This window comes from Amblyomma americanum, chromosome 4 (assembly GCF_052857255.1).
Source record: "Amblyomma americanum isolate KBUSLIRL-KWMA chromosome 4, ASM5285725v1, whole genome shotgun sequence".
NCBI classification, from domain to species: domain Eukaryota; kingdom Metazoa; phylum Arthropoda; class Arachnida; order Ixodida; family Ixodidae; genus Amblyomma; species Amblyomma americanum.
In genome coordinates, this window is record NC_135500.1 from 222,702,777 (window position 1) to 222,726,266 (window position 23,490).

Below are 23,490 nucleotides of genomic sequence, written 5' to 3' on the forward strand. Positions count from 1 at the left end.
AATCCTTGAATATACCAGAAATACTCACGAAAACACTGGGGCTCCGATAGGACATGTCTGTTACAAATTTATCGTTCTGTAGTACGCTCTACCTTATATTATGGTTGTATAGTTTATGGACCAGCGAGACCATCGTACCTTAAGCGACTGGATCCAGTACATAATTTCGGCTTGCGTCTTTCCACAGGGGCATACAGGACGTCACCCATAAATAGCCTGTATGTAGACACCAATGAACCATCACTTACAGACATAAGAGCCATGCTCACATGCCCGTACATTTTAAAAATCCGTTCACTGCACAAACATGTTTGCTATCCCATCGCTACAAAGTGCCCATCTTGAATACTTTTTAACAATAAACCGCAAGCTACCAGGCCACTGCTCTTGCGATTTGAAGAGATGTTGCAGAACCCCGGCGTACTAGACATATTGCCAAGCATTGCTCGAAGGCGAGGTCCACTGCCACCATGGTATAGTTTCCCTAAAGTCTGTGATTTCACTCTCACACAGTTTCGTAAAAAACAAATTCCAGAAGAAGCTATTATGCAAGAATTTCTTACACTCGAGGAAAAATACAGTACTTTCACAGCATACTATACAGATGGGTCAAGAACAGAGGCATACGTTGGAAGCGCAGTGGTACAAGGGAATTGGAATAAAATAGACTTCCACAGTGTGCATCCATCTTCACGGCCGAATGCTACGCCATTTGTGTAGCCATAGAAAAAGTAGTAAAGCAGGACCTCGTCAACAGTATTATTTACACAGACTAGCTAAGTGTGTTTACAGCCCTTCATTCTGGAAAGGCAACAACTCCGCTGCTTGGCGACCTCATACATAGCATTACAACAGCCATAGCTCAAGGACAAAACATAAGATTCTGCTGGGTACCTAGTCACGTCGGCGTAAAAAGCAACGAAAGAGCAGATTTGTGCGCTGCTCAAGCTTGCGGCAAGCAAATTAAATGGGGAAGCCAACAGTCACCGAAATAACATCCACGCGATTTCAGTTCTGAAGAACGCCTAGGTTTTTTTCAAAACCTTGGTCCAAGTTAGCTGGGACACCCTATATATATATAAAATATGCTCTTTTCTCAGGCTCGGGGTTGCCTGCGCTTTCCCGGGTTACAGCCTGCCGTTTTGGTTGTTTCAGTGCCGCGTTATTTCCCACGATGCTTGACGGCTACTGTGGCGATGCTTCTTTCAGGCATTTCTTAATATTTCGTTCCCCTTAACCTCCCCTCAAAAAAAAGACGAAAGCGCAGTCGCCGTGCGGTTGCCGGAAATTCAAAACGCGCGCGCTGACGTTGCGGGGCCGCTCCGACTGTCGGCTTGGCGGCGGCGCCGTCAGTCTTCCCTCTCCGTCGCGCCAATGCAGGGCGACGCTCCGAAAGCGTGTACGCTGGCTGCCGAATGCGCGGCTCTGCCTCTTTTCCTCCCTGACGGCCCGCTCGTGCCTCTCCTTTTCTGTCTCTCTCGTTACGGCCCTAGCCTGCGTACCGCGCTTTCTTAGTTAGCGGTTGCCGGTTTAACCAATGTTTCCAAAAGCGCTGTTCTCCAGCGACAAGCGATGGGAACCGGCTTGCCTATGTATTGAAGAAGCGTTCTCCTACGGCTTTGGTGTCTTTGCCTAGCTGTCTAATGTGTGCCATTTGACTTTGTTGGACTGCCGACTCAAATCGAAAACTTGATTTGCAGTCGCTGCTTGTTTCTGACGGCTATCCTCAGTGGATGCCCTTTCCCCGTGCTCAAAATGAGTGCCATGCACTTGCGGATGCTTTGTTGTCCGAGCTGGCAGTGCGTTGGCTCACTCACGTCGTGGTCTGCGGTGTTTATGTGAAACTCTCCTTGCCATGGGAAAAATGGCCTTATGGTGTGGGTTCTTATTCTCTGGTCCAAGAGCTATGAGTGGCAATGGTGCTTGGCTGCTGACCCGAAAGACACGGGTTCGATCCCGGCCGCAGCGGTCACATTTCGATGGAGGCGAAGTGCTTGATGACCCGCCGCGGTGGTTCGGTGGTTATGGCGCTCGGCTGCTGACCGGAAAGACGCGCTTTCGACCCCGGCCGCAGCGGTCGAATTTCGATAGAGGCGAAATTCTAGAGGCCCATGTTCTGTGGCGATGTCAGTGCATGTTAAAGAACCCCAGGTGGTAAAAATTTCCGGAGCCCTTCACTGCTGCGTCTCTCATAGCCCGAGTCGCTTTGGGACGTTAAACCATATAAACCATAAAACTTTCTTTATTCACTTACTCCTTTATCCCTTCCTTACGGCGCGCGCGGATCGGGTGTCCACCGAGATACGTGAGACAGTTACTGGGCCATTTCCTTTCCTCAAAACCATTTTTCAATATTCTAGTGCTAGAGGCCTGCGTACTGTGCGATATCAGTTCACCTTAAAAGAACCGGCGGTCGAAATTATCCGGAGCTCCCCCCCACACACACACACAGACTACTGCGTCCCTCATAGCTTTGGACGTCAAGTCCCATAAACCAACGAAACCGAATTATGAGGTTTAAAATTTAATGCAGTTCACGAAAATGAAGCCATTTGAACGCACGTTTTAGTAATTTGAGCATCGTTTCATGTGTCGTCAAATTCTATTTGCTAAACCATGGTTTTTAGATAAAAATGGAACAGAACTTGCAAAGATATGCTTGTAATAAAAAATTAAACTTTTGGAGTTAAGTTAACAAAATGTCTGCCTATAATAGCAAATACTTCTTGAAAAATAAAATTTCTAGTTCGTGCAGTTTTCCGGCTAGAAGACAATCATTTTAGGCCCTTAGAAGGGTGCACCATTGGGCAAAACATTCGGGCGAACCCTTCGCAGCGTACGCGGCATCAAATCATGCCCATATGATGTGGAAATCTCACAAATAAGACGGATGACATCGGTAACGTCAATATCTTTTTCAAAGCGAGCGCTGATTCGAGGGCCGAAATAAGAAACAAAGATGTAAGAGATAAGACGTTCTGGGCTGGTTCCTCGAGTGTTAGCCCTCAAGCTAAAGTTGGATGATGAGGAATCATTATCTGTCACTGCTACCTATATTTCGTTTCATGCATCAGATATGCGACGCTGTCAAAGCTAGCGCTTTTGTTTGCGCTGCCTACATCCGCGATCAAGAAGTAGTACGTTCCTTGTGGTGAGCGAAAAATAACATGCGTTGCCTGCATGCTTATTACATGATACGCTTTTTTTTGTTCAATAACAGCGCGAATTAGACGTGGACTGAAGGAAGACGCACAAAGACAGGCGCTGACATGCAACGTGCCATGAAATGGCATACCAACTCGCCCAAGCACCAGTCACACTTTTGTTGCTAACGGCACGCTGTCTCTTGTGCCTTAGACCACATAAACGCGGAGCAACACGTACGTCTACCTTCAGTTTTATGCGGACATTCCGTACCTTTGACAGCGTTGCACTTGATGTATGGCACAGGGTATACTTGATAGTCGACGAAATAAACCTTGGAAGGAGCTGAATCACGAGGCGTTTAAAAAGGGGCGGGGTGTAAGACGCGTGTATCTTTAGTACCTCTCTCAAGTACTTCGTCATCGGAAGAGCGTCCGGGGAAAGTTGGAGGAGGTGATGTAGTACGTACTATTTCCGATTGCGTAGGGCTGTAATGGTTTGTGACTCCCAGTTCCTCGTTTCCACGGCACCGTCGAATGGGCACCAATATATACGGGATTCTTCACTATCGTTATGCACTGCGCTGTATACAGCCCAAAATGTAGGCGTCTGCGATACTTTCCCCCACTACCGCCGCTGCTGCTGGTCGTCGCCTTTGTTGTGGTCCTCCTTAGACACTCTGCATGCTGGCACTGTGGCGGGATCGCGGTGAGGCAGCGGATTCCCTGTTCGGCCCCAACGTTGAGTTGTTTGATCACATTGTCACTGCTGACAGTCCGGGCTCGTGCTAGATTGCGCCGGAAGGAGCAGGAGGAAAAAATTATTGTAGCATTGTACTGACTTGGGAAAGGAAGGTGGAGATGGTCGTTGCGCTGGGTGGCAGTCCCTATTCAATTTCAGTGTATTTTCTCATGTACACATGGTGAGGGTCGAGGGAAAAAATCCAGAACTTGTGGCTTGACATGCCCCTCGGCCCCTACATTGCAGGGCAGCAGGCAACATGCAAATTACATACACAAGTAGCGAGCAAAAATGCAGACAATGGTTGCGAAGAACGGTTGGCGCATCATTAGAAAGAACAATAAGGAATGGTACGCACACAAAAAATGCTAACAAAAAAGCAACAGAAAAATATACTTCATAGAAAAACATTTTTTTGGTTATTCAAATCAGGTCAACACTTTATGGAACGAAAGAGATAAAGAAGCAGTGAAAGCATGGTGAAATATAAAAAGTAGCACATACATCCTGTATATCTTTGCGGCATGCTCGTGATGCATCAACTTTTACAGCATGAAACTTTTTTAAAAGACAGGGCAGCGTGTTTACTAGGCTAACGTGTGCCGTACATTGTGCGGCATGTTGGAATATGCCACAGTTCGCTGTGTCTGCTAGGGTAAACTTGTACATTTAGCGAAAGGTGTGCCGTGTCACGCAAGTAATTCACATTTTGTTTTATGTCGTTCTTATATCATTCAGCCAGCCTACCATTATACATATCACATGCATTTACGGTATTGAACTGGCGGAATAAATCGCATGTGTTTATATCAGCACCGATGTTTAGTATTGCACGTAGAGCCTTCTTCTGTAAAACGTAAACCTTATTTTTATTGGTACCTGTAGTTGCTCCCCAAACTAAGTGCGCATAGTTTACTTGGGACATAAAGAGCGAGTTATCCAGGAGAAGTTTAACTTTGCATGGAAGTAAGTGACGATGCCGGTTAATGATACCTGTGACACGAGAAAGCTTACTGATGACAGCGTTAACATGATTGTACCAGCTTAGCTGGCTGTTGAAATGTACCCTAATATCTTAATATTGTCTACAACCTCTATCGTTTCCGAACCTAGCTTAAGATCACATGGTAAAATAATGTTTTTATTTTTTTGGTTTGAATATAATAGCCTTAGTTTAGTTACATTAATTTTCAACTGATTATTAAGGGACCATTGATGGAGTGTACTTAGTGTGCTATTTGCCTCGTTTATCACATCTTCGCATGCGCTTGATGAGAACAGTGAGACGTCATCGGCATACATAACACACTTCGCATGCAGGCATTGATTAACGATATCATTTATATATAAGTTAAAAAGAAGCGGTCCAAGGATACTTCCCTGAGGTACGCCAGCAGCTACTTTTTTATACTGAGGATCGACAGTTATTAATACTTACAAACTGAAATCGGTGTGCAAGATATATGACGAAAGAAGCGCATGAGCACGACCCCTAAAGCCGTAGTCGGAACAGTTTTGCCAAAGGTATGTTATGACTGATGTAGTCGAGAGCCTGCGAAAAGTCTATGAAAACACCAAGGGCAAGTTTCTTTTCCTCGAAACACTGTAAGATACTCTCTTTGGCTTAGTAATGCTGTCTCGGTAGATTTATGTTTGATAAAACCAAACTGTGAATCTGTTACTATTGGTGTCTGTCACAAAAGCATGATATTCGCGTGTGGATAATTTTTTCCAGTTCTTTAGAAAAGATTGGCAGCACGGAAACTGGCCTGTAATTTGAAACACTAAGCTTATCACCTTTCTTATACAAAGCGGTCACTTTAGCAATTTGCATGCGCCGTGGGAACACTCCGCAATCAAAACTTAATTAAATATATGTGCTAAAATGGGGGCTAGAATATCTAACACATGCTTCACAGGCTGTATCTGCAAGTCGTCCGCATCGTGGCATCTGTTGTTCTTCATGTTCATAAATGCAGTGAATACTTCAGAACATGTACTTGGACTTAGATACATAGAATCGCTGCTTTGCCTGATGCGAGCATCGTATGACATGTTTGGCGAACTTTGGTATTCTCGGGTAACGAAGTATTGATTGAAAACCCTCTGCTAGTTCCTGCCCATTTACGCTTCGTCCTTGAGTAAATACTTCTTGAGGAGAGCTAGTCTGCGGTGTGCGTAAAACAACGTTGTTAATCTGGTTCCATAACTTTCGGGAATCACCGTGGCATGATTCGAATTTGCCGTAGTAATACGAATCCCTAGCACGCCTTAACTTTTTGTTTAGCTTATTTCTGAGGACTTTGTATCTTGCTAATAGTTCGGGATCGCATGTATTAATGAAGTGTTGTCATATTTGGTTATAGTGGAGGTGTACAGCTGGCGTGGGCAGAGCTTGCTAGCAAGCTTCTGTCCCGTCCCCTAGTTGGGCTCCATGGTGGGTGGCTGGCACCATGACCGAAAAACTAAATTTTTTATGGCTCCCCCTTTTCCAAACCTGATCGCTCTCTAAAAAGAGGGCGGAACGAAGCAGATTTTTTTTCCCTAAAAAGAAACAAACATTTTCAGAGTTTCATGTTATCCACAGTGAATGCGAACAAAAGCAAGCCCGAATAATACCACCATTTCTTGTGTCCAAATGCTTAACAGATGCCTTGGGCCCTGGCTACAAGGTATCAAAAATGGCCAGCGGCGACCTACTCCTTGAATTGCGCGAGAGCATCCAGTGCTCGAAACTCCCAAGCATTGATTCCATAGGGGACATCACTGTCTCCGTGACTCCCCACCCCATCCCTTAACACAGTCCGAGGCGCTATCTCAGAAAGTGACTTCATTTAACAGAGCCGAAATGCCTCAAGGGCTCACCGACCAGAATGTAATTGACGTTCACGGAATCAAAATCCGCATGGATAACAAAGAAATGGATACCAAGCACATGGGCTTCACATTTAGCACCAGCACTTTGCCCGGAACGATCGAAATTTGATACTTGAAAGTCAACGTCAGACATTATATACCCAATCCCCGCCGATGTTTCAGTTGTCAAAAGTTTGGCCACAGCTCACAGACTTGCCGCGGCCGCAAAACCTGCGCGAAATGCGATTCGAAGGACCACCATTCTGAGGAATGTGACCCAGCACTGCGCTGCGCAAACTGCGAAGGTGACCACGCTGCGTACTCCAGGGCGTGTCCGTCCTGGAAAAAGGAAAAAGAAGTCACCATAAAGACCAAACAAAACATTTCATTTAAAGAAGCGAGGAGGCGTTTTGCGCTTACCAACACATTCTCCTTCACAGCAAAACCAAACTTCTCCGATGTGGTAGGGCCGTGATAGATGAATGAACGATGACACTCACCTGTCGCGCATTTCTGCATTTGTTAATCTACGGCTTCTTTCAGTAAATGTTAGTTGGAGGAGGAACAACTTAAGAAAAGAACAAAGGGTCCTCAAGGGTGGGCACCTAATAGTCTGGGGCCTGGGTCTTAAGGAGAGCTCTGTCCACTAGCCATGCTTGGCCAGCTGGCTGAGCAGCTCGCAGAGCTGCCTAGCTCCCATGCGGAGGGGGTGGGTTGAGTATAGGGGGAACTGCCATGGGTTGGGGGCATTCCCATAGATAGTGCATGTGGAAATGTTGTGGGGGACAGCCTTCCGCCCCGCCCGCACTCCCACTCCGCGGATGCAGCGTTCCCGCTCGCTAACCGCGGATGGGGTTCGTGCTCGAGGGACAAAGGGAAGGGACGACACAGCGTTAGCACTCATATGCTATTTATTACACTTGCAATTAATACACAGAGCGGGCCAGCTAGCTACAAAACATCAACGAGGCATTCCTCGGAAATAGAAGGCTACGTAAGAAGGACTTGCGACTTACCGGCTGGGACAGGGGCGTGACTTCGGAGGTATCGGCGGCGAACGTTTGTATGCGCTGATAATGGCGGCCGGGTTCTCCCGTGCGCGCCGCATTCTTGAGGCAAAGCCATTCCCTAGCATTTGCCGGGGAAGGCGACCAGAGCGCGCGTTTGCTGCGCTCGCTTCGTTGCCTGGAACCAGAAGTCCAGCGGCAAGGCACAACGGATCCCCGTGTGCTTGCCGCGGAAGGTTACGAGAGCGTGCGGCTCCAACCGCTCACGACGCTGGCCGGATCCCGAAGGGCCTCTCTCCGGTTCCGCAGAATTCCGCGTAACCTACGAGGTGGCGCTCCCGTCGCCGTTCCCTTTCCCCCATGAGGGAGACTTCCCTCCTCGCCCAGCCGGGGGCTGTCCGTCCCGACGGCCGACGATGAAGATGGGCCGCATCGAAACGGATGGGGGAAACAGGTTCTCCACATCCCTCCCTCCTTAAATGTCGGCCTACGGTTGAACCCGTCCATGGATGCCATCGACGAAGGGGCCACGAGCGTTGCGATGATCACTGCAAGACAGCTCGTACAGGCGGGGTGCCGGGGTCATCCGATGAGCAGCAAGGTCACCGGGCACCCGTCCTTTGTTGGAAGGTAGAGGGGCCGGCAAGGGAACGGCGACGGGAGCGCCACCTCGTAGGTTACGCGGAATTCTGCGGAACCGGAGAGAGGCTCTTCGGGATCCGGCCAGCGTCGTGAGCGGTGGGAGCCGCACGCTCTCGTCACCTTCCGCGGCAAGCACACGGGGATCCGTTGTGCCTTGCCGCTGGACTTCTGGTTCCAGGCAACGAAGCGAGCGCAGCAAACGCGCGCTCTGGTCGCCTTCCCCGGCAAATGCTAGGGAATGGCTTTGCCTCAAGAATGCGGCGCGCACGGGAGAACCCGGCCGCCATTATCGGCGCATACAAACGTTCGCCGTCGAAACCTCCGAAGTCACGCCCCTGTCCCAGCCGGTAAGTCGCAAGTCCTTCTTACGTAGCCTTCTATTTCCGAGGAATGCCTCGTTGATGTTTTGTAGCTAGCTGGCCCGCTCTGTGTATTAATTGCAAGTGTAATAAATAGCATATGAGTGTTAACGCTGTGTCGTCCCTTCCCTTTGTCCCTCGAGCACGAACCCCATCCGCGGTTAGCGAGCGGGAGCGCTGCATCCGCGGAGTGGGAGTGCGGGCGGGGCGGAAGGCTGTCCCCCACATTTCCACAATGGCGCCCAACGTGGGGCTGTCCGTCCCGACGGCCGACGATGAAGATGGGCCGCATCAAAACGGAGGGGGGAAACAGGTTCTCCACATGCATGAGGGTGGCCTTGGCCGTCCCACTTGTTGAGCGGAGTGGGAGGGTCAAGGTATACAGGGTGGTAGTTCGTCCGCAGTTGCCGCCAGAGCGCACTGTATTTTGAATCTAGTGTACGGCGAGGGGTGGGTGAAAGAAGCGGCCGTTGTTGTGGTGATTTGGTGATATGTAAGCTGAGCCCGCGAGATTTCCTGCGTGGGTTTGGGTGTGCGGTCTTCCGGGGCCCGGAGGGATAGTTGTAGAGCCAGCGCATGGACGCGCTGGTTTCCGGGGATTGAGGCATGCCCAGGCCCACGTGACGGTTAGGGTAAGCGTGTGTCCTGATGCGTCTGGCGGTTGGTGTTTTAATGCTTAGCCAATGGTGACGGTACGCAGCTTGGGAGTCGATGCAGATCTTGTGTAGCGTGTATGAGCGCCAAGGCGATGGCCGCGTCCTCAGCCTCCGTAGGGTCGTTGACGTGGAGGGTGTCTGCGGCCGCCCGATGGCGCCACCCTCGTAGGCGGCGACAGCGGTACAATAGCCTGGTAGGGTGTGTTGAGCCGTCTGCCTCTACTGTGTTTGGTGTAGTACTCAGCTCGAGCCTGGCGTCTGCTCCTGTGTAGCTGGGGGTTCTGGGTAGAGGTTTGATGCGCATTTGGTCCTGAATGTCAAGTGGGATGATTTGATAGTTGGGGGCAGGTGAGCAAGTGGTGGGGGCCAGGTGAAGATGCAGTAGGTCTCGGCCGGCTGTCTGTTCTGGCGGTTGTGTACAGTCGTTCGCTTTTCAAAGCACTGCACGAGGCTCTGGCCGACGCTGTATTCTAGATTCACTTCTTTTTGCGCCACCTCCGGAAACGTGCCGCACCACTTTGTTAATTTTCACTTTTAAATGTCGACGCGTTTAAAGAGGCTCTCAAAAAAGTGGTGGTATGGTATTTATCGCCTTTCTGCAGGAGGTATTCAGAGGCCTGGATTGGAAACAGCTGGGGATAAAAGTTAATGGAGAATACTTGAGCAATCTGCGATTCGCTGATAACATTACCTCGTTAAATAACTCGGGAAATTATCTGCAAAGCTTGATCATTGAGTTAGACAGGGCGAGCACAGTAATGGGACTAAAAGTTAATATGCAGAAAACCAGAGTTATGTTCTACAGTCTGAAGGGAATAGCAGTTTGCGATTGGTAGCGAGGCGCTGGAAGTGGTAAGGGAACAGGGCAGATTGTGACTGTACATCCGGATCACGAGTGAAATAACTAGAATAAGAATGGAGCGCATTTGGCAGTTTCTCTCAGATCATGAATGGTAGTGTACCAATATCACTCTCGGAAAAGTATGTAACAGCTGTACCTTACAGGTATACTCGCCTATGGGGCAGAAACGTGACGGATAAGAAAAGCAGCCAGCTATGGAAAGAAATGTGATAGATGTAATATTAGTAGATAGGATGGCGGCACAGTTGGCCAGGACAAACGCGAGTTAATGACGTCCTGGTCGAAAACAGGATGAAGGAATGAGCCTGGGCAGGGCATGTTTAATGCGAAGACTAGATAACCGTAAGGGTAGTGTGCTGGCATAGGACAGGGCTAATTGGAGAGATATGGGCCTTTGCCCTGGAGTGGGCGTAGACAGGCTGATAATGATGCCTGGGATGTTAAAGGACGCTGCTTCACAGATATCCTCCAGCAAGAATTTCTGTGCGAAAGCACTGCTCCAGACGTGCCAACCCCGAGCAAGAAACTTGTGTGCAGCATCGGAGTAACTCGGGAAAGTTCGGAGGAGCGTCGCGCCACCTATAGGTCACGTAACCTTAAGGCATCATCACAACTAACTGACCACGGATTGTGAGCTAACTGACCACCGCGGCAGGCGGCAGTTAAATTAATTATTGGTCGCGAGAGGGTGCTCCACGCAAGATGCGGTTGCGGAGCGTGTGAACTACTATGTAGCACACGTGTTCATCCGAGACATTTGTGACGCGTATGAACTCGTATGCAGCCCAAATGCGAGACACATTTGTGGACACATATAGCTCATATGCTGCCCATGAGTTCATACGAGACACATGAATTCATGAGATTTTCTTTTTGTAAGAATACCTGAAAAGCGCAGAGGGGAGAATATGGCGGCGCGAGGCGGGGACAGAGTAGCGTGACATTTGGCGGCCGACTCTAGAAGTGGCCTTCCAGCTTTTTTGATCGCAAAGTGAAATCGTCGAAGTTGAGCAGCCCCTTCAAACACCGCCTTCGTTGCGACTCCTTCGGCAAGACGGCCGTGTTTTAGAATTGCTTGCACTACGTGACGTCGGACACGCGTCACTGCGATAGACGTCGACACCGCCGAGCCCCTTTTGTTCGTCTTCTATTTAGGCACGCGCATTCCTCGCGCTTTTGTTCGTGCTCCTGCGATCACTGCCCCCGCTTTTCGTCGCCGCAGAAGCTCCCCCTTTGTCCCAGGGCAGTTCTTCGCTGCACCTCTGCGGTCACGGCACAGCAGTGCGAGTCGGCTTGCAGCCGGAGCTTCGTTCGAGGAGTCCGTGGTCTCGTTTTTGACGCCGTTGAATTCCGCCCTGTAAGCAAGGTGGGTGTGTGCCGAGCTTTCTCGCCCCGTACAGATAAAACCCATCGGCAGTGTAAATGAATATGCTCGCGGGAGCTCTGCACAGCTTTCTCGCGCTGCCTCGGCGGTCGTAACTCTCTCTCGCCCTATTAAGGAGGAAGAGGGCCCGACGTTCGGGGAAGGGGGGGGGAGCTACTGCGTGCCGTCCGGCGGTGTGGGTGTTATCTAATATGCGCGCGAACGGGGTCCGCCGCCACTGCATGTTCCGGTCTCATCTGCCTTTTCCTCCTCGCCGTCGGGGTGATCAACCCTGTCTGCCGGCGCGCACCGAGTTCGCCGAGCAAGAGGATGTGCACGCCACGAACGACGGGAAGCTGCGCTGGAGCCGCGCGCTTATTATCGCGCGTGCTGCAATGGGCGTCCGCACTCATTAGTCGATCTGTCATTGGCGCCCCGTCTCTTCTGCCTTCCCTCCCTCTTGCGTCGGAGCGTATGGGGTTGGTCGTACGCCTTGCGCGCGCGCTGTTGGAGTCGGCGGTGTTGTCCTTGTCTTCGAGGAGGGCGCATACGTACGTCGCACATTTATCACCCCCCCCCCCCCCCCCATTTTTCGTTGTTGCTGTGGGCCCTCCTTAATTATGTGCGTTTGCGATGTATTTGTCTCTCGCAAGTGGAACTGCGAATGGTCGGACCGCTTGAATTAAACATCTAAGGAAGTTCAAAAATTGCGTTTCCGGCGTTTTTTACTGCATTCCCCTTAGTTGCGGAAAAGTCTACATAGGCCAAACCGGCAGATGCTTTAATGAAAGAGCAAGGGAGCACCGGTTGAGCGTGGCAAACAACGATGGAGGGTTTTTGGCTAAGCATTGTGCGGACTGCACAAAAATGAAGCAACGGGACTGTGTACCATGGTTCGAAAAGACGGAATTTCTGGCCAGATTGAATGACAAATGGGAGCGTCTCGTCGTCGAAACATTTTACATCGGCACTACGGACAACTGTGTTAGCAAGGCTTCCATTTCCTTATCATCCAAAGAATTTTCGTTTTTGCGGGGGCATGTGTAGCCTAGTGGCCTGTTTTGTGCCCTGGTGATTGAGCAGTGCCTCCTGATTGCGTTTGATGCTTTCGTTGTTCATTTGATTAGCGATCTCAGTTTTGTTTCGGTTCTGTCATGGTTTGAGGTGTTTTCCTACGCTTTGGATTTCATTCACCCCCCTTTTTTAAAACCGTTGTTGTCTTAAACTGTTGTCCCGTCTTTCATCTTTTTGTTTTTTTAAATGACTCGGTGCCTATTTTCACTGTTTTTGTGACGTAGCTTCTTGAGCTGATTCATGGTTTTTTTGTGTTTTTTTTAACCTTTTTGACCTGGTGCCTTTTTTCAGTTTTTTTTTGTTTTTGACGATGACCGATGTGATTGTTTTTGTTTCCCGTTTTGTTTGCTTTCAAAAGGGGGAGTGCTTCGTCTCTTGGTTTGGTGTCAGCACCTGCGCCTGTAAGCGGTTCGAGCTTCAGTGGTATCAGATGGCTACAGTGGTGTGGTTTTTGCTATGAATTTCCTTACTTTGCAGAACGCGTAATTCTCAAGTGTGCACTGTCGCTAAGCGGTCCTTTGCTTTTTGTTTTCATAGAAAGGGCCGGCCCGGTATAAGATTTTCTTGTAAGCGGTTGGTTCTTGTGTGGTCTGTTTATCGCCTGGCCAGATTGTCACGTGCCATATTGATCAGATTTGAAGTGCGTTGGGGATCGCTATATATATTTGCCTTGTATTCCTTCCTTTAGTAAAGTTGTAAGTCTGCGTTAGTGTGTGTCTGCCTCCCTTTCGTCCGTGTTCTTGTTGCGCAGTTCGTCTTTTTTGCATTAGCAGTGGCGCTTTCCGCTCGATGTATTTGCGTCTTAAGATGTAAGCAACACTCGTTTTCAGATCACTGTTGTCGAAACTACGCTCGATGGCCATTTGTATTCGCTCCAACTTGCGAACTCGCTGTTCACAATCGCCGACATCGCACATACGAACCCCGAGGACTCACTATGCGTATTCGTGCCACTGGTTAGCGTCGAACGGTGAACATATGAAATGCAGTCGCTCGTTTCGCTTATTCGTATTACGGAGAAGGTGTAGACAAGAGCAATTCGTCATCGTCTCGTCGATGTGAATGTTTTTCTCGGCCGCCGATGCTGGTGCCGGCTGATGCGTCAGCACGGGCACATTTGCCGATCAAGCACGCCGACCGCCGAGTAGCCGATGCAGCGCCATGGTCGATGTCGTGCGTCGCCGTTCATAGTAGTGTACTGTGCTGTCGCTGATATCGTTCCCACGCTATACGTCAGCAACTACCACGTTAGCGATGGCTCTCGATCGTGAGAAAGAGTATTTAAGGGCTTTTTGGATCTGAATTTCGATATATTTTAAGCGCTGGTGGCATTAGTGCTTAACCGCGGGTGACCTTGCATGCAGAGCAAGCCCATTACAAGCTTTTTATAGCCACAGCATTTGGCGTCTCAACCCCTTTAACTTCATGTGCAATAAAACAAACTCAAAGGGCGCACCAAGCAATGTGAAGAAATTAGCTTATTCATCCATGATTCCATTGTACTGGAGTACGCCGCCGTGGTGTGGGACCCTCACGCGAAAAAAGACGGCATAGATACAAAAAGTGTGCTGTGCGCTTCATCTACAACAAATACAGGAATTCTGACTCTCCATCTCTCCTTATGAAAGCAAACGAAAGAAAACATCTCTGTTAGCGAAGAAAGATAACAAGGATAGAATTTTTGCACTCCTTGATTCAGGGAAAGTTTGTCATCTTGGCAACACCTTATGTTACGCCATCTTTACCTCGCAAAACGTGGCACACGCACAAAACTATAGCTTGACTCCTCGCTTCGCAAAAACGAATTCCCACAAGTTTTCATTTTTTTTTTTCAAAAAATATGTGAATGGCACTTACTATACCTGAAGAGGTTTTCAGATGTGAAAAATTCAAAAAAGCCATTAACAATATTTTCTAGCCACTGTGAGTGACTTCCTGCCACTTGCATTTGTGATAATTTTAGAGGTGACGAAGATGTAAATCCGAGTGTTTTAGATCTGCATGCATGAATTTTAAAACATGTATTTGTTTAAACTGCTGCTCATACAATGCAGTGCAAACGTTCCTTCTGTGTACTTCTACCCTTCCTGCTTGGACCAAAAAGGCCTGCAGTATCGTGTAAATAAATAAAAAGTAACAACAGGTAACAATATTGCTTTGTGGTGTCGGGATCTTCGCACCCCTGCAAATGTAGCCACCACAATGATGCGAGGGTTCGACTACACCGTGGATGTTCTTAACCAAAGTAGAAATGGAAAGGAGTTGGGAGGATTTGTGTAGGAGAGCTAAAATATAGTTTTCAGAGGAAGCAGTGGAAACTTGCTCGATGGACTCAAGAGGACACGCAAGGAGTTACATTAGAAGCTGGGTTCCAGCTGTAAAATCCCGGTCCCGATCTGTAAACTAGCTTGCGTACGGCTTTGCTGGCACGTTCGCCTTTCGGTGTTTTAGCGTGGTTGAGTGCACAGGCGTGGGCTCGTTTTCCCCGCGTCAGCTGTCTCTGCGCCGCCTCGAGGTTGGCGTGGAATTTTAATGAAAAGAGCCGGACACGCGACAGATGTCAGCCCAGGAACGCAACCACGTGGAATGTAGAAAGCAGCGCCGTGTCATTTTTTCGGTGCGCAGGCGAGCGTGAACACGTGGCATCCATCGAAGTCAGCGAGGTCTCGGTCTTGTCTTCCTGGAAGGTATGCGTCGGTGGGTTGCCAGTCCGGAGCCTAACGTAGTCTATCTGTTACGCACGGATTGTGCCAGGTTCAAGGCAGTTCATCCGCGTCCCATTCGCTCGGTTTCAGTGATCTCTGTGGGTGTGACATAACCGTTTTTTTTTTGTAGCTGACAGTGCAGCTATACACTAGCGAGAAATAAACCTACCGCATGTGAGTGATTTCGTAACTTACTGCTCGATCCCGGCTGCGGTGGTCGCATTTCGATCGAAGCGAAATGCTAGAGGCTCGTGTACTGTGCGATGTCAGTGCACGGTAAACAGCCCCAGGGGCACGAAATTATCCGGAGCCTTCCATTACGGCGTTCCTCATAGCCTGAGTCGCTTTGGGACGTTAAACCTCATAAATCATGAACCGAACATACTGCAGTCAGCTTTCGACAGTTTGAACCGAAAATTTGTTCTAAATATGCGGAGTTCGAATTTAGTTCAGCCTTCTCAATAGGTAGGATATTGAGGGGACGAAACTGTCAGCTCGAATGAACCGGGTGTTGTAATGAAGCGAAAGTTGAAGTTAACGGGTCCACTGTGAGTTTTTAGCTTTCTGTCGTTGCATGTCTGCCAGGGCCTAGAAGGGTATGGCGTCGACACTTACCCGCCTCTCTGCTATAGAACGCTGTTACTGTATTGAAACCAAGCTAGCTTCTTGGAAAGTGCTGGCTTTTCCTTCTTTTTTTCGCTCTCTCTCTCTCTCTCTTTGGACACGCATGCTTACAGTGCCGAGTAAGGAACGGCCGCAGTGTACGAGGCCTGATCGCGACCTGTTACTCGTGTCAGGTGTTGTTTCCTTTCTCCGTACCTGTGCACGTCCGCGTGCACTGCAAAATGCTGGGCGCGGCTCCGGATGCGGCGGATTTGCTTTTGACTCCCTCGAAACATAGCACTAAACAGTAACGCGTATGTCAGATCTTCTTTCTGTGGCGCGAAGGGAATTTCTGGGTATAGTAGGGGGTGACCTCCATCCCATCGGGTTGTGCGATGACGCGCGCTTTCGCGTTCGATTGTGAGTGCGGCACAGCTGGCCAGCTCTAGCGGGGCTCGATGTATATTTTGCGCGGCTGCTTTTTGCGTCGCGTATACTTCCCGCAGAAATGCTTGATTTCTCTCGCTTCTGCAGTGACTGCCTGCGTTGTGTGCGTTCGTTGAAAGAAGGCATAAATAACAAAGGCGAAAGAGTTAGCGCGCGCAACGTGGCCGGACAATGGCTCCGGGCGGTGGCCGGGAAAATGCGGTCGGCACGCCGCTGTTCTTTCCACTCCATCCCCCTCTCTCAGCTGTGAACGACTGGGCTCTGCCGCCAAGGTTGCGCCTGCTGGCTCGCGACTGTGGCGTACGCCGCTAGCATGCCGAGCAGCCTTTGAAACGCCTCTGCGAGCGTATCGTAGCGATTGCCTCCCGCGAGGAAAACCTGCACTCCCGTCGTCGCGTTACGTGAGCCGCGGATAACCACTGTAAACAAAAGGGCTCATCTTACTCTGAACACGAATGAGCCTGTATGGGAGTAAAAAGGGAGTAAGTTGTCCTCCTTTTAGGCGCAGGGTGTGGTGGCCTAGTTTCGGAGTAGATTTCGATCACTAAATATACGTATAGGGCCCTTGTTTTCTTTTTTTGTTTTTTTGGAAGGGAGGGAGGGGGGGAGTAAAAATCTGGCAGTATTTTTTTTTAGCTGAAATTCGGGTGCAAATTGGGTTATCAAACAAGATATATTTTGTCTCACTATAAGCGCTCGTTTTCATGCGGTACTTAAAATTCTCTGTTTTGCACGTTGTTTTGTAAGTATGGAAATAGCAGGTTGCACTGAAGAGCTTCTATAAAATCAGGAGGCACATTCTCATCTACTGCGAAGCAATTCTGCCTCCGTGAGACGCCCACCTTCCTTCGTTCACTGCGACAACATTATTCAGCTTAAACGCAGAAGAGCCTAGCAGCAGACTCCGCTAGCCTGGGCAGCGCTTGTTTGATTCAATGCTGCCAATGAGCCTTACTTTTCACTTTCGAAACGTACACTGTTCGCACGTGGCTTCAAATTAAGCGCCGTCGTGAGTGAAAAGCCTTCGAAAAAGTTTAAAAATCGCCACTTCATTGAAAAACGCCCCTTTGGATGTACGCACGTCATGTCCGCTCATTTGCTTGCACTGCCTTCAGCTCTGTCCGCATGGAAACCAAGTTTCCAAGACGGCTTCTTTTGGGGTATAAATCTGGTTTAAGCCGATTTTTAAGAAATTCGCTTTGGGTGCAGAAATCGGGCAAAATCGGAGTTTTACCCGAAAATGAAGGGCCCTAAATACACGGAATGCTTACTGTTGGTAACGGAGGTGTGTTCCCTGCACAGGCTGTTAATAGTGGGAGGAGGCTTTTAAACGCCGCACCGGAGGTCCTGAGGTTAGGCACTAGAAGGGATTGAAACCTCGGTTAGAATCTTCGAAACTGCTAGAACGTGGAATCTTTCAAAGAGGGACCGTGAGTGTTCTCAATTTTTAGTGATATGAATCTACTCCGGGGCTTGAGCAGATTTTATCCAGAGCTCAAGCCAAAGGTAGACAAAAGTAGCCATATTTGTATCGGAATAGAACAGAGGCGATATATGAATGCAATTTTTCTTACTGAACAGCGAATAATAGCATTTTAAATTGACGCGAGACACAGCATAAAGAACCCAGGTTTGGCCCTTTTTGCTCGGTCTTCAATCACGGGCACGTTGCAGATAATAAAAGTTCAGTGCGCGCACATACCTTATCTACAACAGATAGAGTTCTTATGTGGATGGAAATCCCCCAAAGTGGGGTGTATTTGTAATAAGGGTGTAATTTTTCATTAGCATCCACCCAGGCGTTGCCATACGGCTGTTAGGGAAAGCCATGGAACCCTTACAGGAACTTGGTCCTTGAAAAAAAGTTGGTTCTGGACCGGTGTTCGAACCAGTGGCTGCAACGTACCGCCTCTGCGGAGCAGTCGCTATACCAGCAGCGCTAATCGGGACGGCTAGAAGATGGATGGCGAAGTGAGAGCGATGTTAGGGACTCCACCCGGGTCCCTTGTCTTTCGCCGTTCTTCTTGGACCTGGCAGGGGCGCTCTCGGCTCCCTGAAGGCAGCTGTAAGCTCCGTCACCTTGAGCTGCGCAAGTGTTTTCTTGCCGATATGTTTTCGCGTGTTCTAGTGTTAGGTATAGCGTCACGCCAACTCAGTGGCTGCACCCATGGCTGCGGGTGCCTCGATTTTCACCATCCCCGCGTGCACATGCTTGCTTGCTATTGTATGTTCAACTACCGAGAAAAAAAGGCTAGTAAATGCGCAAATATTTTTCTCTTGTTTTTAATTTTTTTTTCTCCCCATGCAAGGTCGCCAGGCGCGGGTGTTAACTTTCGGGATTGGGCGAGCCGGACTGCGCAAAACCTCGATAGAGCACACAGAACCGGCCGAACGTCTCACTTGAACTGCGCGTCAACCTTCTCATTTTGACCGCTGGCTGCGTGATTACCGTTGGCAAAGCACATGGAGCGAGTAAAGGGCACGCGAAGAAAGGCGTCAAAGAATGGAGCGGGCTTTTTTTTTTCGTATTCAGACGAAATTGCCGGGTCCGCGAGCGCTGGAGCGTGGGGTGTACACAGTTGCTTTTGTGAGCACGACCCGCAGCGTATACCGGCGGTTGTGCCTTTATAACAGTGGAATGCGCCGTGAGCTCCCCGCTTCGAACTGGCTGCTGTAGGCGCGTAACTGCACCGCCGCTGCTCCGTGAAGGAAGTTCCGGCAGCGCTACGTGTGTTGCAAGTCCACCGCGACTGTATCCGCTACAAGGCTTAATCGCTTTGCAATCCGACGTGCGTGGATCTCCTTGTGACTAGATAGGAAACGGATTAACGCATATCGCGAGGTGCTGGTTATTTATGTCTACACTTCGTTTGATCACTTGCTGCGTGCAAACAACTCTTTTCGCGCTGCGCCGCGAAATTTTTGCTTTTTTGTATGTGCTCTGCGTTCGCCTGCCACGCGCGGCAACATTGATGGTGTGTCATGCTTGCAAAACTGCTGCAGCTTCCCGTTTTGACAGTTTCGTAAAAACGAAACTCAGCGTGAAGGGCGTTAAGCTACAAGCGAAAGCGATTTTAACACGCTTTTCCGTGCAGCAAGCGCGCTCATGCGTCGAGGTTAAGGTGCGCGGTAGAGAAGCCCAGGTGGTCGAAAACGCCTCATAGTCATCGCCCACGGTGCAACTTTGGGCTGTTACGAAAGCAATTAGGTTGCATAAGATTCTGACGTTCTGTGTTAAAGCGCTCCAACCATTGCTGTAGTGGTATGAGCAAGGTCTTTTTTATGCGTACGGGTGCCCGCAGTTTTTTGGACGTGGAAATAATTGCTTTGTACCTGATCCCCGGCCAGTCTGCCAAGTGCACCCCTCATCTGCGAGGAAATTGGGCCTTTACGTTGTTTCCGTCTCCCGAAAGCTTCTGCGTGCGCTTGCACATGAGGCCGCTGGCTGATTCAGAGGACGTTCGCACAGAGGTCGCGTCCTTTCCTCGAACGGTTGGATACCGCTCTTTCCGCGTTTCTCCTCTTTTTAACGCCACTCCTTGAGCTTGGCATTGATCGCCACTTCTGCTGCCGTCGCGTGTGCCTGTATCCCACAGGGTCCTGTAATTATCTCGGTAGAGCCTGAAGCGCTTCCCGCACTCTGTAAGCCTTACTTTCTAAGTCGCTGTGCGTTTCTCTAATGGTGCCTTCGAGTGGTCGCCCCCGCGATCCGGTTAGGATCTGGCAGTCAAGCCGAATGGTCAGCGAGTTTTCAGAGCGGAAGTGCAGGAGGACGTAACTTCCGGAACCATGACGCGGCACCGCTGCTGATGTCAACAGTAATAATGTCCCTTGATTACCTTTAGCCGCATGTGGTTGCACAGTTTGCATCGCGGTCGCCGCTTAGCCTGTATCGATCGCTACCGCGGCTTTCCGTCCCACGGGACGCTCATTTTTCGAACATCGCCTTGTGGACAGCACTGTCGTCCTCGTCTGAGCAGCTGCTGGAATCTCTGTTGTCATGCGACAGCAACACAGACCGCGTTCCTAGGGTATGCTTATCCGGCGTTTCTTGAACATTTTGCCTCACACAGCGCGGCACCCGCAAAACACAACGCAGCAAGCGTGACTGCGTCAACAGCCTACACTTGCTTCTGCACGGCTTTCGCGAAATGGCGGAAGTGGCTCTGTCACGTGAACTCATCTCGGAGCCGCTCCGACTTCTTTCTCGGAGAGCGTCAGGGCGCTCTGAGCTGGAGGCGAGCGCTCAGAAAGAACCAGCGGAATGTTGTCGGAGCGGCCGGTTTCGACCAGCCGAACGTGCGGTCGCCTCTCAGAGCGCACAGTCGAAGACACCATAAGAGTTGTTGCGGCGGTCATCCAGAACTCCATGGCAAGCCCGGGAGGCGGTCAGAGTACGCATTCAGATCCGCCTCAATCAATACTCTGGTGAGAGTCTCAGCTGCGGTAAACATTTTTGCTCTACCACCGAGCGACTGCCGTCGCAGCTCATCCAACAAGGCGTGTAAATGGCACGCTGTAGGGAGGTCAGCCGACAGCGCGCGCACTTGGATGTCGATTGCACGGCGGCCACGTAACTGTGCGGACAGTCGGATTTCCTCCTCCGGCAAGCTGGATTGCCCTCCAGGGGCATCGCCTGCAGCGTGGCGAGGCTGTTGAGTGTTGCAGGATCTGCGTAGTTCGGTTCATCTCCGTGGCTGCGCTTCACCCCTGCCAGCGGTCGTCCGGACCGCGTGCCTGAGTTTGCCTCCCCGTATGTTTTTAGTACTTTTTTTGCTGAGCTTGTGACGGACCGGTCGTCGTTGGACGAATGTCGTGGCGGCGAGCGGGCCTCCGTCGTGTTTCTGGAAACTCTCTAGGTCGGTCGCTGCAACTTATGGCTACACAAATAATACGGTGAAATACCAGCGGCCTGCTACGTAACCTTGATGACATAAAGAATCCCAAGGAGCACATAAGGGCCTAATTAAGCAATCTCAGAATTCCAACCGAAGCTTCTCTGTGTACAGGAGACGCATCTAAATGCGTCTAACACAGACGTTTTTGAAGCAGTATGCTGTATTCCGCCAATACAACTGCGACGGTCGCGCGTCGTCAGGTGGTGAGGCATTAATAGTAGCCAGATCAATGACATGGGGAGGTCAGCATCCTTGAAGCTGTGTCTATTCGGACCATATTATTTGATAAACTAGTGGCGCCGCCGCGGTGGCTTAGTGGTTATAGCGCTCGGCTGCTGACCCGAAAGACGCGGATTCGATCCTGGCCGCGGCGATCGAATTACGATGGAGGCGAAAGGCCCGTGTGCTGTGCGATGTCAGGGCAGGTTAAAGATACCCAGGTGGTGGAAATTTCCGGGGCCCTTCTCTACGGCGTCCCTCGTAGCCTGAGTAGCTTTGTGACGTTAAACCCCCATAAACAAAACCAGATGAGCTTCCAGAACCGCACTATACTATAGTAGAATATTTTAACGCCCACAACACACATTGCAGGTGCAATTCGCGTTGTGATGTGCGAAGTCGACAGATCCATAAGTTCATTTTGTTATTTCGTGCAGGCAAACATGAGCCCACTTTGTATAGTTGAGCACTGAACACGCGCTCATCGGTAGATTTAACAATAGGTTGGCCCATCCTTGTGTCCTGCCTGATTTGGAATGTGGCCCATAGGAGGGGAGGGTGTCCACATGCGTAGAGCAGCGGCGGGGCATCCGTCCATGTCCCTCTCGGCCATTTCAAGGGCGCTGCGGATGTGCTGTTTTTCGGAACTCGAGCGTGGCCGACTCTTCGACGGCTGTCACGAAAAACGTCTTTTGCGCTCCGTCCTGCATAGTGTTGTGCGCGTGTGTGTTTGTTTCATCGTGAACTAATCACGCGCGCAACCTGTACATATCTAAATTTTGTGTATATTACCTCTCCGCCCTATCCTCTCTTCCTGTCCCCGCACCTCTTTCATTTCATTTCTCCATTCTGCCTGCTACCCTTTATTTCCGCTGCCCCAGCTCGGGTTCTTAAGTATCGATTGCAGATTCCGGGCTAGCAAAAATCTTTTCCTTCATTTTTATTATTACTTTAATAAACCACTTACCACTACTACTACTGACATCCCGTACGGCGCGGCTGTCGTCTGGCGCGCTCCGGAGGAGCTTCGCGAGTTAATAGAGAGCTTCAGAATAGTGGGCTCCAACGATACGGACGCGTACATACACCAGTGACTTCTACAAGAGTGGTTTCCTCTGCGCATCGGCGACAAGCTTGTGTTCATTGACTGCAGCGCCATTACGGTCGGGTAGAGAAATTATAATAAAAATAAAGAAATTAAAATGTCTTTGTTTCATATATCTGGTCACTTTTCGGCAGCACTAAAGTCTCATAACCGAAGAAACACTACATTCAAGAACTGCTTTTCACTTTTTTTTTTGTTTGTTTGCCACGTGCAGCGCCATCTCGGCCGGAACGCGCAGTTGTAACTCTCGCAAATGCATTTATTTTTCGTTGTGTTTAAGTCCACATAGATAAAAGTTACTGATTGAATAAAAAAAAACACGGAATGCCAATTCTTTGCGACTGCTTTTCGAATGAATAAATGAACTTTGTTCCCGTCATCATGGCGCCTCACGGTCTGGACGCAGCAGTTAGGAGGGGGTGCCTCCCAGCCGGCTCTCAGCACCGGAGACCGCGGAGAAAGGCTCTTTGGACCAAACTCATTAACCTGTTTGAACCTCCCGCGCTCTCTGAAGTCAGACGTAGACGCTCTCTGACGTAAACACGGAAGCAATCTGAAAATCTGGCGCATTTCATTGCTTAACTTTTGTGGCGCGGGCATCTTCAGATGAAGCGGAAGCTTCGTGCGCCATTCGTTTGCCGTGAATAGACGCAGAGTAGCGACAACAAACCAGTGGTGAAGCGAGAGGCGCCATCTATTGACAGCAAGTCAAAGCTCTTGAGCTCTGTCACGGCCGGTCTCGAAGACTTTTTTCTGTTTTGGATGCGTTCTGTTTTGTTTTTTTTAAGCGTGAATCTATTGCATCAAAT

General features: G+C 49.7%; 1 protein-coding gene across 9 annotated transcripts in view; it reads left to right on the top strand.

Annotated features, from left to right (window-relative positions):
* Synd (protein kinase C and casein kinase substrate in neurons protein Synd) overlaps positions 1–23,490 on the top strand; it is a 175,812-nt gene that overhangs the window by 94,416 nt on the left and 57,906 nt on the right. For 2 of the 9 annotated variants that reach the window (XM_077663624.1, XM_077663614.1), the window contains exon 2: positions 15,330–15,391. The exons of the other annotated variants lie outside the window; for them this stretch is intronic. The gene's annotated coding sequence lies outside the window, so the exon portion shown is untranslated. The remainder of the gene's footprint in view (positions 1–15,329; positions 15,392–23,490) is intronic. 9 annotated transcript variants of the gene reach the window in all.